Here is a 12242-nt window from a genome sequence, read left to right as displayed (position 1 = left end):
GTTCAAGGAAGGATTCCGCGCGGCTCATATTCCGCCAGGAATGATGACCATCAAGAAGCGGGAATTCCGAGCCTTGAGGCAAGGCAGTGGAACTGTTAAAGAATATCTACAGAAGTTTAACCACTTGTCGAGGTATGCCCCTGAGGATGTTAACACTGAGGCCGCTAAGGTGGAACGCTTCATGGAAGGGTTGCAGCAGTCCCTGCAATACCAATTGGTAGTTTGCGACTTCAAGACCTTCAGCGACCTGGTTAACAAGGCACTTATGCTGGAAGACAAACGTCGTGCAATGGACGACACCCGCAAGCGCAAGCTGATAGGCAGTGGAGGACCCACTAATGCAAGACCAAGACCATGGCAGCCAGTACCTGCGAGGCCCAACTATCAGCAGCAGCAGTACAAGACCCCGGTATTCCGTCAGAATTATCAGCCTCAAGTCAACACCAAGCCAGTTTCCAACCTGCCGAATAATAGTGGAGTCAAGACCAACCCTCCGGGTCAGGTCACCTGTTTTGGGTGTGGTCAAACCGGGCACTATTCCAGGCAGTGTCCCAACAAGAAGCCCGATGCACCGCGTCCCAATGCACCCAACCCAGGTCAAGGAGCACCAGGAAGAAACCAGGTTCCCCGCAACCAGTAGTTCAATAGCAAGCGGCGGATCAACCACATCACCGCCGAAGAGGTGCAGGAAGACCCGGACTGCATTCTGGGTACGTTCCTCGTCAACTCCACCCCAGCTACAGTGTTGTTTGATTGTGGTGCTTCGCATTCCTTTGTTACTCAAAGGTTTGCGGAGAAGTGTGGTTTAAAACCCACTCTGCTTCGCGGGCAGATGGCAATTCAAACCCCGGGAGCAGTGTTGAGGACCAATCTAGGGTGTAGAAGGGTCGAGATAGTTATCAATGGGGCGAGCTTCTTGGCAGACCTCATTGTGCTTAAGTCGCGAGGCTTAGAAGTAATTCTCGACATGGATTGGCTGGCCAAGCACCAGAGTCTCTTGGACTGTGCCAACAGGGCCATTGCCATGACAAGCGACCAAGGGGTCAAGGTCAAGTATGTCTCTGAGCCGGTATCAGCTCAAGTACCTCGAATCAACAGCCTATCCGAGGTAGAGCTCGACCAAATGCCTGTAGTCTGTGAGTACCCGGACGTCTTTCCTGACGAGCTACCTGGAATGCCTCCTGACCGAGACATCGAGTTCATCATTGAGCTCATGCCCGGGTCAAGGCCTATATATAAGAAGCCTTACAGGATGGGATCCGAGGAGCTAGCAGAGCTGAAGAAGCAGCTGGATGAGCAACTCAGGAAAGGATTCATTCGTCTGAAGGCATCACCTTGGGGATCACCTGTTCTGTTTGTATCAAAGAAGGATGGTACCATTCGACTCTGTGTCGATTACCGTTCTCTCAACGAAGTCACAATCAAGAACAAGTACCCACTCCCCAATAGAGAAGACCTATTTGACCAGTTAAATGGAGCTAAGGTATTCTCCAAGATCGATCTCCGATCCGGATATTACCAGCTGAAGATTCGACCCGAGGATATACCCAAGACTGCATTGATGACCCGATACGGTCTCTATGAGTGCACTGTCATGCCCTTCGGATTGACAAATGCCCCAGCTTACTTCATGTACCTCATGAACAAGGTCTTCATGGAGTATTTGGACAAGTTTGTCGTCATATTCATCGATGACATATTAATCTTCTCAAAATCCGAAGAGGAGCATGAGCAACACTTGAGGTTAGTTCTAGGAAAGCTTCAAGAGCAGCAACTGTATGCCAAGTTCAGCAAGTGCCAATTCTGGCTGAACGAAGTTGGATTTTTGGGTCATATCATGACGGCAAGCGGATTGGTAGTAGATCCATCCAAGATTACCACAATGATCAACTGGGAATCGCCGAGAGACGTGAAGGATGTCAGGAGTTTCCTCGGGCTCGTGGGATACTACCGCAAGTTCGTAGAGGGATTCTCCAGCATCGCTCGACCTATTACTCAGCTTTTGAAGAAAGGCCGGAAGTTAGAGTGGACACCGGCGTGTGAAGCGAGCTTCCAAGAGTTGAAGAAAAGACTGACTACCGCCCCGGTACTAGCTACCCCGGACATCAACAAGGAGTTTGTGATTTACTGTGATGCCTCCGGAACCGGACTCGGTGGAGTCTTAGTGCAAGATGGCAGAGTCGTGGCGTACTTGTCACGGCAACTGCGTCCGCATGAGGAGAACTACGCCACCCATGATCTCGAGTTAGCAGCTGTAGTGCATGCCTTGAAGACATGGCGACATTACCTTTTGGGGGAAGCGATGTGAAATATACACGGAGCACAAGAGTCTGAAATATATCTTCCCCCAAAGGGAGCTGAATAAGAGGCAATGAAGATGGGTTGAGTTAATTAAGGATTATGACCTCAGCATTCAGTACCACCCCGGTAAGGCAAACATGGTAGCCGATGCTTTAAGCCGGAAGGCTGGCACCTTGAACGTCATGCTCAAGGAAAGGTTGCCCGGCTTGTATGAAGAGATGGAAAGCTTTGGGCTGGAGTTGGTCGGACCAGGATACCTGGCCAACCTCGAACTCAAACCAACTCTGGCTGATGATATCAAGGAAGCCCAGAAGGGACACAAGAGTATTGAAGGCCTCAAGAGGAAGATACAGGAAGGCAAGGCCCCAGGGTTCTCGGTTGATGATCAAGGAGTGGTGTGGTACGGGAAACGCTTATGCGTTCCCAACAAGGCCGAACTCAAGGACTTGATCCTGCAAGAGTCTCATGACATGCCATACTCCATCCATTCCGGTGGTACCAAGATGTATCAAGACCTCCGAGAACGATTCTGGTGGCATGGCATGAAGAGAGAGATAGTCTCCTACGTCGCTAAGTGCGATGTATGCAAGCGGGTCAAGCTGAGCATCACCGACTTGCTGGGCTGCTACAACCTCTTCAAGTGCCAGAATGGAAACGGGATAAGGTCGGCATGGACTTCATCACCGGACTACCCCGATCAAGCAGGGGTCATGATTCCATATGGTTCATCATCGACCACTTAACTAAGGTGTCTCACTTCATTCCGGTCAACACCACCTACGGGGGCGACAAGTTGGCTAGCCTCTACATTGAGCGCATCGTTAGCCTCCATGGAGTTCCTAAGGAGATCGTGTCCGACCGCGGCACACAGTTCACCTCAAGATTCTGGAAGAAGTTTCAAGAAGCTCTCGGAACCAAGCTCTCTTTCAGCACGGCTTTCCACCCGCATATGGGCGGACAGACCGAGAGGGTAAACCAGATACTCGAGGACATGCTCCACACATGCGTCTTGGCTCATGGTGCCAAATGGGAAGACTGTATGCCGTTTGTTGAGTTCTCATACAACAACAGCTACCAGTCCAGTCTTCAAATGGCCCCATTCGAGGTGCTATATGGGCGAAAGTGCCGCACCCCACTCAATTGGTCCGAAACCGGAGAAGGACTAGTTTTTGGGCCAGAAGCGCTGCAGGAAGCAGAAAATAAGGTGCAGCTTGTCCAAGAAAACCTAAAGGCAGCTAAGTCCCGACAAAAGAGCTATGCGGACTCCCACCGCAAGGATGTGGAGTTCGTTCCCGGAGACCATGTGTACCTACGCGTTACGCCTCTCAAGGGAACCAAGGGATTCCATGTCAAGGGGAAGCTAGCCCCAAGGTTTATTGGACCCTTCGAGATCACGACAAGGCGCGGGGAAGTGGCTTATCAGTTGGAGCTACCCCCAGAACTTTCGGGTGTGCACAACGTGTTCCACGTGTCACAGCTCCAGAAGTTCTTACAACTGCCGAACCGTTCCGATCCTTGCAAGGACATTGACCACCAAGTTGTTGACCTTCAACCGGACCTTACCTATCGCGAGAAGCCGATTCGCATTCTGGAGGAAGCAGAGCGTTGCACCAGAAGCCGCACCATCAAGTATGTCAAGGTTCAGTGGACAAAACATACCGAAGCAGAAGCAACATGGAAACGTGAAGACTATCTCCGAGCAGAATTTCCACAGCTATTTAACGCCTAGCTTAGGAATCTCGGGGACGAGATTCTTGTAAGAGGGATAGGTCTCTCACACCCTCTTTTTCACCACCAATGTTTTAAGTTGAAAAAATCAGAGCTTGTTAAAACTTTTTCTAATGATGTTGTGAATGCTATGAATGCTTTGTATGAATGTATGCTTGTTTGCTTGTTGATCCAAAACCCATGATAAATTTATTTTCAAATGAATTTCCAAAGCTCTTTTTCTTTGACAACAGATCACCTCTACCTTGCTTGGGTTACACTACTAGCTCATGATGCCTAGTAGCACTCCCAACCAAAGTTGGTGATCTGAACTCAAATACTATTATTATTTACCAAAGACATTATTTAATGATTTAAAACATTATTTTTCTATTTTAAATGCATGTCTGTTTCTAAGGCCAATAATGATATTCCCACAAGGAAAAATGCTTCTCTGCCTTAGAAATTCTGAGTAAAATCATGGAAACTCAGAAGGACATATATTTTCCATATATAAGATTTTCAACCCTATTTATATTATAATTATTTGAATAAAACCCTGAAAACCATTCCTGTCTGTTTTAACCTTTTCAAATATTTCCAAAGGAAATACTCTCAATAAAATCCCATTAAATTACAGGAGCCTCCCCAAGCCATATTTGGTGCCCACATAAAATCTCACCTTGATCCAAGGTGGGGAAGGTCACCAAATGAGCCTAAAACCCTCTCTGTCCAGAATAGAGTTGGAACAACTCTACATAGCAAAGTTTGTCCAATGGGGCTGAAATTTGCACGGGTGTTTGGCACCTCAAATGAGGACTCCACACCAAAAATGAGATTTGCAAGACTCTGTTTAGTCACACTCCCATTGGAGAGGACAGATCTAGCCACTTTGATGCATTTTCAAGTTTACAAAGCTAAACTTGTTCAATGGAGCTCAAAATTGGTGGAAACCCCTACTTTAACCCCAAGACCAAACCTGTTAAGTTGCAGTTCCAGTGGTGGAGTGGAAGCACACCAAACCATTGTCGAACACCTTCTGACAGGAAGGTAAAAACTCACCTAGCCACTGTTTTACCCAATGTCAAAGCCTCAAACTTGGTGTATTAGTGCCTCAGATCAACCTAAACACCCAGTCAACTGGCCCCTCCCTAGTTCAAACCACAAGTGACAAGAACCCCAATTTGTGCCATAGATCAGGGCTGACAGCACTAGTGAAACACTCCCAGCAACACCCTGGACATGAGGGACACGTCTGAAGTGCCCAGATCGCACCAGCATGCCGTGGCATGCCAAAACTGCGCTCTGGACACGCTACAGGGAGCCACCAAGAAGGGGACGACGCTCCCGGCCGGTTCCAACCTCCCCCGAAGTGTCCAAGACCTTCCCCGACAACCCCTCTGTGTAAAGCAGCCGCCAGGGACCCTCCTCTCCCGCACTAGAGCTCGGGCGACGCGTGCCCGCGCGCACCCGACTCGGCGGAGCATGCACAGACGCTGCAGCTCGACCCCACGCCTTCTCCCTCTACGACCGATGCTTCAGAGCGTCCCAAACCACGTCTGGAGACTGTGGTTTCGCAGCCAGCTCCTCACTGTGCATGCACGCGCGCCACGATGAGTCACCAGCGCACCGAGTCGGCTCACGGTCGCGAGCCTATAAATAGGCCTCCCCGGCGCCTCAGCACCCCTCCAGCAGCCTCTGCACGACCACTATCTCCTCCCTAGCCACCCAATCGAGCTCGTAGAGCCCCGATGCTCGAGATCGACCGAGGCCACTCCACCTCATAGCTTCGGTCGATCTCCGGCTGCAAGCCGGCTCCCGTGACACTCGACCCACCAGAGCACTCCCCTCGACACTAGGAACCTTTCCCCCAACTGCCCCGAGCGATTCCATGCCCCTAGCTACCAGTTCAACCACGTCCCGAAACCCCTCCGCCACGGCCACCTCGTAGCCGGCGACTCCAAGCCTCTCCGGCGCTGTCCCGACCACCTGTAGGTAGGCGGAGGCACGCTGAACCCATTCCTGCCCTTAGCTAGGCCTAAGGATGACGGTAGCCTCGTCGGAGTTTATCTCCTCCTCCCTGGCTGGAGGTAGGGGAAGAAACCGACAGGTGGGCTCCACCTGTCGGTGTCCTGGAGCTGCCACAGCCGCTGACCCCAGGGGCCTGCACGTCAGGTTCGAACCTGGTGCGCGCGCGCGCCTGGCAGCCTGCTCGCTGGCTGGGCCGGCCTGCTTCCCAGGCCAGGCTTTGGCGTTTTTCTTTTATTTTTAAAACAGAGACTAAAATGATTTTTGTTAAAATAACTACCCAGTGGGAAAATATAATTCTTCCACTGATATTTTTCTAAAAATGAGTCGTATTTGATTCTGCCATTGTTGGTATTTTTCAAAAACAAAATCTGTTTTATAATAATATAAAGGCATTAAAAGCAATAGTTTGCCTTGTTTAGTAATTATTAAAAATGCTTAGCTAGTAAAAACTAAGAGAAGATATTTTTCAAATTAACAACCTGAATTTAACCAAGTTTTGCAACATTTTTAAAAGTGATTTGTGATCTGTTTTTGTGTGAGCTATTTCTTATTTATTCTATTCTCGATGATAGAATTACCGAGTGACGAAGGATTCGGAGTGGAAGACCTCGAAGACCCCGGATACCTTGCTGACCAAGGCAAGCAACCCCTTTGACCATGACTTGAGCATATGAATTGATGCATGCTAGAATAGCAAGTACTTTTCCGTTGCATGTGATCATAGTGCCGGTTCATCATTGGTGTGATGGTACGGAAGGCTTCTTCGAAGCACTTGCATGATGGTGATGTTATACATATGGCTCCTCGGAGCACAAGCATGATGAGCTTGATCCTACCATCTATGAGGATCATGCTACTATAGTGTTAACTAGTAGAGTTAGAGAACCATTGCATGAGCATGATGATGAGTCAAATCAAAGGTTTATGAAAACCCCGTCGGGTGCCACTAATGCCCGAGGGTGATGATGAGATGGGTGGCCACTTTTTGTGAAGTGGTGCACCGGTGTTTTGTGTGTGTATGGTTTCGGAAATGGGATTAGATTTATGATGTGTCGACCGTGCGACCACGTTACCCCTTTATGGGACGGGGCTTTGTTGATTACTCCGGTCGGTACTAGCAAGGAGCCACATTACTAGTGGCGGGAGTGATTGTCGTCACTCTCGTGATGGGGTCATGCCAGGAAGGGCGACTATGCCATTTTAATGAGTTCCAGGCACACCGTTGGTCCCCGCATGGTTGATACTGTCCAGAGTCGGTGCTCGTAAGACGTACAACATGTGGGCTGGGTACCAATCGAGTGGACCTCCTTGCCTAGTATCGTCAGGGGAAAGATAATGATCGGGTACTTACCTCGGGTATATGTGATATACCGCGAGTCATGGATGACACGAAAGTTTCCTGGATCTTGTGGGTCCAGCGTACTACCTCTGCAGAGTGTCAAACTATTCAAATAGTCGTGTCCACGGTCAAGGACAGTTGGGTAATCCTGCTTAAACTACGTCCAACGTTTCCGCATAAACCAAGTGTGAGTGAGTGTGTGTGTGGTGTTAAAAAGGTGTTGTTATGGAAATAATAATATGACCAAGTTCGGTGATTTGGCCTATAGGGTGAACCCGGATGGTTTAGCCCTCGGTTGATACATTGAGGTTATGACCAAGTTTGGTGACTTGGCATATAGGGTGAACCTGGATGGTTCAACCCTTAGCAGATATGTTGATCTCTGTAACCTGTTCTTCAAGAGTATTTCTTTAGCTTGATGCATATACATGATCATCCCACCAAGTTGCATTTCATCAAAGCTGCATGTTATTATTGTACTTCACTTTCATTGTTCATATCATGGGCTGCTTGCGAGTACATTCAAAGTACTCATTGGCTTGCCACTGGTTATATTATTGACCAGACATGGAAGGACCGGAGTTTGGCAATGAGAACGTCTTCGAAGACGGACCTGCGATCTAGGACGCTTGCAAGTCAGAATGCCTGTCGGTGTAGGCTTGATGGCATGGGCACCCGCTTAGCGCTTATGAGTTTCCGCTACCCGTTGTACCCGTTTTAATTGGCCTTAGGCCCTGCTTGTGAACCTAACCCTTCGGTCATTTGATGTAATATTCGGTATTTGGATGTAAGACTCTATTATTCAGTATCTGTGTTCGGTGAGCATTGATCCTTGGGGTCACTGGGCACGGCGATCTCGACTTACTAGTCGGGGTCCCCACAGCTAGTTCCTATTTTTCCAGGTTTTTGACCCCTTTCAGAGGAAATTTTGAAACGGAGTCCAAACGGAGGAAAATCCCCGAAAAGATTTATTCCATAATGGAAGAAGATCGGGAAGCTTGACAGCCAAGGCAGGGGAGCCTCAGGGGCCCCACAAGCCCCCACCCCGCGGCCAGGGGGTAGGCCGCGGCCCACAGGCTTGTGGGCCCCCTGGGCACCCTCTGCCCTAGGGGTTGCGCCTATATATTCCCTAAAAATCCCAAAAAAATCAGGAGATCATCGGAATCACTTTTCGCCATCGCAAGCGTCTGTCTCCGCAAGATCCCATCTGGGGCACATTCTGGTGCCCTGCCGGAGGGGGGATTCGGACACGAAGGGCTTCTTCATCAACACCATGACCTCTCCGATGATGCGTGAGTAGTTCACCATAGACCTACGGATCCATATCTAGTAACTATATGGCTTCTTCTCTCTCTTGGATCTTCAATACAAAGTTCTCCATGCTCTTCATGGAGATCTATCCGATGTAATCTTCTTTTGCAGTGTGTTTGTCGAGATCCGATGAATTGTGGATTTATGATCAGATTATCTATGAATCTTATTTGAGTTTCTTCTGATCTCTCTTATGCATGATTTCATATCCTTGTAATTCTCTTCGAGTTATGGGTTTTGTCTGGCCAACTAGATCTATGATTCTTGCAATGGGAGAAGTGCTTGGTTTTGGGTTCATACCGTGCGGTGACCTTACCCAGTGACAGAAGGGGTAGCGAGGCACACATCATGTTGTTGCCATCAAGGGTAAAAAGATGGGGTTTTCATCATTGATTTGAGATTATCCCTCTACATCATGTCATCTTTCTTAAGGCGTTACTCTGTTCGTCATGAACTCAATACACTAGATGCATGCTGGATAGCGGTCGATGTGTGGAGTAATAGTAGTAGATGCACAAAGTATCGGTCTACTTGTCTCGGACGTGATGCCTATATGTATGATCATTGCTTTAGATATCGTCATGACTTTGCGTGGTTCTATCAATTGCTCGACAGTAATTTGTTCACCCACCGTGATATTTTCTGTTTTGAGAGAATCCTCTAGTGAACCATATTTTCAGCCATATTTTCAGGTCTACTCACACCATATTTTCAGCCTTACACTTTTTACTTCATTGCACTTTCCGCCTTCAGATCTCACTTTGCAAACAATCTTGAAGGAATTGACAACCTCTTTGAAGCGTTGGGTGCAAGCTTGTTTGTGTTTGCGCAGGTACTCTGGACTTGACGAGACCCTCCTTCTGCATCGATACCTTGGTTCTCAAACTGAGGGAAATACTTACTGCTCCCGTGATGCATCACCCTTTCCTCTTCAAGGGAAAAAAACCAACGCATGCCTAGTCTCCGTCAACGTGTCAATTCCTGGCACTGTTGTTTGAGAAGTAGCAGAAGGATTTCTGGCGCAGTTGCCAGGGAGGAAGATCAAGTCAAGAACTCATCCAAGTAGGTGTTGCCAACTCATCTCTTGCATTTACTTTGTTTGCCAGTTGCCTCTCGTTTTCCTCTCCCCCACTTCACTAATTTTCCTTTTTCGTTTGCCTTTTTCGTTCGCCTTTTCGTTCGCCCTTTTCTCGCATGCTCTTTGTTTGCTCGTGTGCTTTCTTGCTTGCCCAAGTCACCATGAATGCAAACACCAAACTTTTTGACTTCTTGAATACAAATAATAATGATTTTATTAGTACTCCGATTGCTCCCTCCACTAGTGTGGAGTCATACGAAATCAATGCCGCCTTGCTGAATCTTGTTATGAAAGAGAAATTTTCTGGCCTTCCTAGTGAAGATGCGGCATCCCATCTCAATACCTTCATTGAGCTTTGCGATATGCAAAAGAAGAAAGATGTGGATAATGACGTGATTAAATTGAAGCTTTTTCCTTTCTCGTTGCGAGATCGCGCGAAAACTTGGTTTTCTTCTTTGCCCAAAAATAGTATTGATTCTTGGGATAAGTGCAAAGATGCTTATATATCCAAGTATTTTCTGTCGTCTAAGATCATCTCTCTCTGTAATGATATCATGAATTTCAAGCAACTCGATCATGAACATGTTGCACAAGCTTGGGAGAGAATGAAATTAATGATGACAAATTGTCCCCCTCATGGCTTGAGTCTTTGGATGATTATACAAGTATTTTACGCTGGCTTGAATTTCGCTTCTAGAAATATTTTGGACTCCGCCTCAGGTTGAACGTTCATGGAAATCACGTTAGGAGAAGCCACAAAGCTCTTAGACAACATCACGACGAACTACTCTCAGTGGCACACTGAAAGGTCACCTACTAGTAAGAAGGTACACGCTATAGAGGAAATTAACTCATTGAGTGCTAAGATGGACGAGTTAACGAATTTGGTTGCTAGTAGAAGTTCTCCTTTGGATCCTAATGATATGTCTTTGTCTTCTTTGATTGAGAGTAGCAACGCTAGCTTGGACGTTAATTTTGTTGGTAGGAATAACTTCGGCAAAAACAATGCTTTTAGAGGAAATTATGTTCGTAGGCCTTTTCCTAATAACTCCTCTAATAACTTTGGTAACTCCTACAACAATACTCATGGAAATTACAATAGATTACCCTCTGATCTAGAGAGTAATATCAAAGAGTTCATCAACTCTCAAAAGATTTTCAATGCGTCCATAGAGGAAAAGCTACTAAAAATTGATGATTTGGCTAAGAGCGTTGATAGAATGTATTGTGATGTTGATGCTTTGAAAGTTAGATGTGCTCCTCCCAAAATCAACATGGATGAAACTTTGAAAGCTATGCGTGTTTCCATGATTGAGAGCCAAGAAAGAACCGCCAAAATTCGTGCTAGACATGAATGGCTTAAAAAGGCGTGTTCTCGTGATGAGAATCACGTAGATCTTAAAGTGCTTGGTGTGACTCCCATTGAACCTTTGTTTTCTTGTGTCAAACCTAATGATTATGGGGCTGGATGTGAATCCACTTTGGTTGAAAAGTGCCCCAATGATTCAGAGTCCATCTATCTTGATGCTAAAAGCATTGAAAGTGGAGTAGAAGATGTTAAAACTTTGAGTAGTAATGAAATTACTACCGTGGACTTCAAGGAATTCAATTATGATAGTTTCTCCTTGATTGAATGCATTTCTTTGATGCAATCCATGTTAAACTCTCCACACGCTTATAGCCAAAACAAGGACTTTACCGACCATATCGTCGAAGCTATGATAAAATCTCTTGAAGAGAAACTTGGATTGGAAGTCTCTATCCCGAGAAAGCTTCATGATGAGTGGGAACCTACCATCAAAATCAAAATCAGAAACTATGAATGCAATGGTTTGTGTGATTTGGGTGCTAGTGTTTCTGCGATTCCAAAGTCTTTATGTGATGTTCTGGGTTTTAATGAGATTGAAGAGTGTTCTCTTAATTTGCATCTTGCTGATTATACTGTCAAGAAACCCATGGTAAGGATCAATGATGTTCTTATTATTGCAAATAGGAACTAGTACCCGTGGATTTCATTGTGCTTGACATTGATTGCAATCCTACATACCCTATTATTCTTGGTAGACCTTTCCTAAGGACTATCGGTGCTATCATCGATATGAAGGAAGGGAATACTAGATTTCAATTTACTTTAAGGAAGGGCATGGAACACTTTCCTAGAAAGAAAATAATATTGCCTTATGAATCCATGATGAGGGCCACTTATGGTTTGAGCACCAAAGACGACGATACGTGATTCTATCGCTTCTATGCCTAGCTAAGGGCGTTAAACAATAGCGCTTGTTGGTAGGCAACCCAATGAATTTATCTTTTTCTTTCTATTTTGTTGCGTCCATACCATCACAATTATGTTGTGATTGTCTTTTTTGTGCTTCCTTTTGTGTTTGAGCCAAGCAAAACCTTTATGACTAGTCTTGGTAATGGTTGTTTGATCCTGCTGGAAAAAGACAAAAACTTTGCGCTCACGAGATGATT

This window comes from Hordeum vulgare, chromosome 2H (genome assembly GCF_904849725.1).
Source record: "Hordeum vulgare subsp. vulgare chromosome 2H, MorexV3_pseudomolecules_assembly, whole genome shotgun sequence".
In the NCBI taxonomy this organism is placed as follows: Eukaryota; Viridiplantae; Streptophyta; class Magnoliopsida; order Poales; family Poaceae; genus Hordeum; species Hordeum vulgare.
This window is presented reverse-complemented; position numbering follows the sequence as displayed.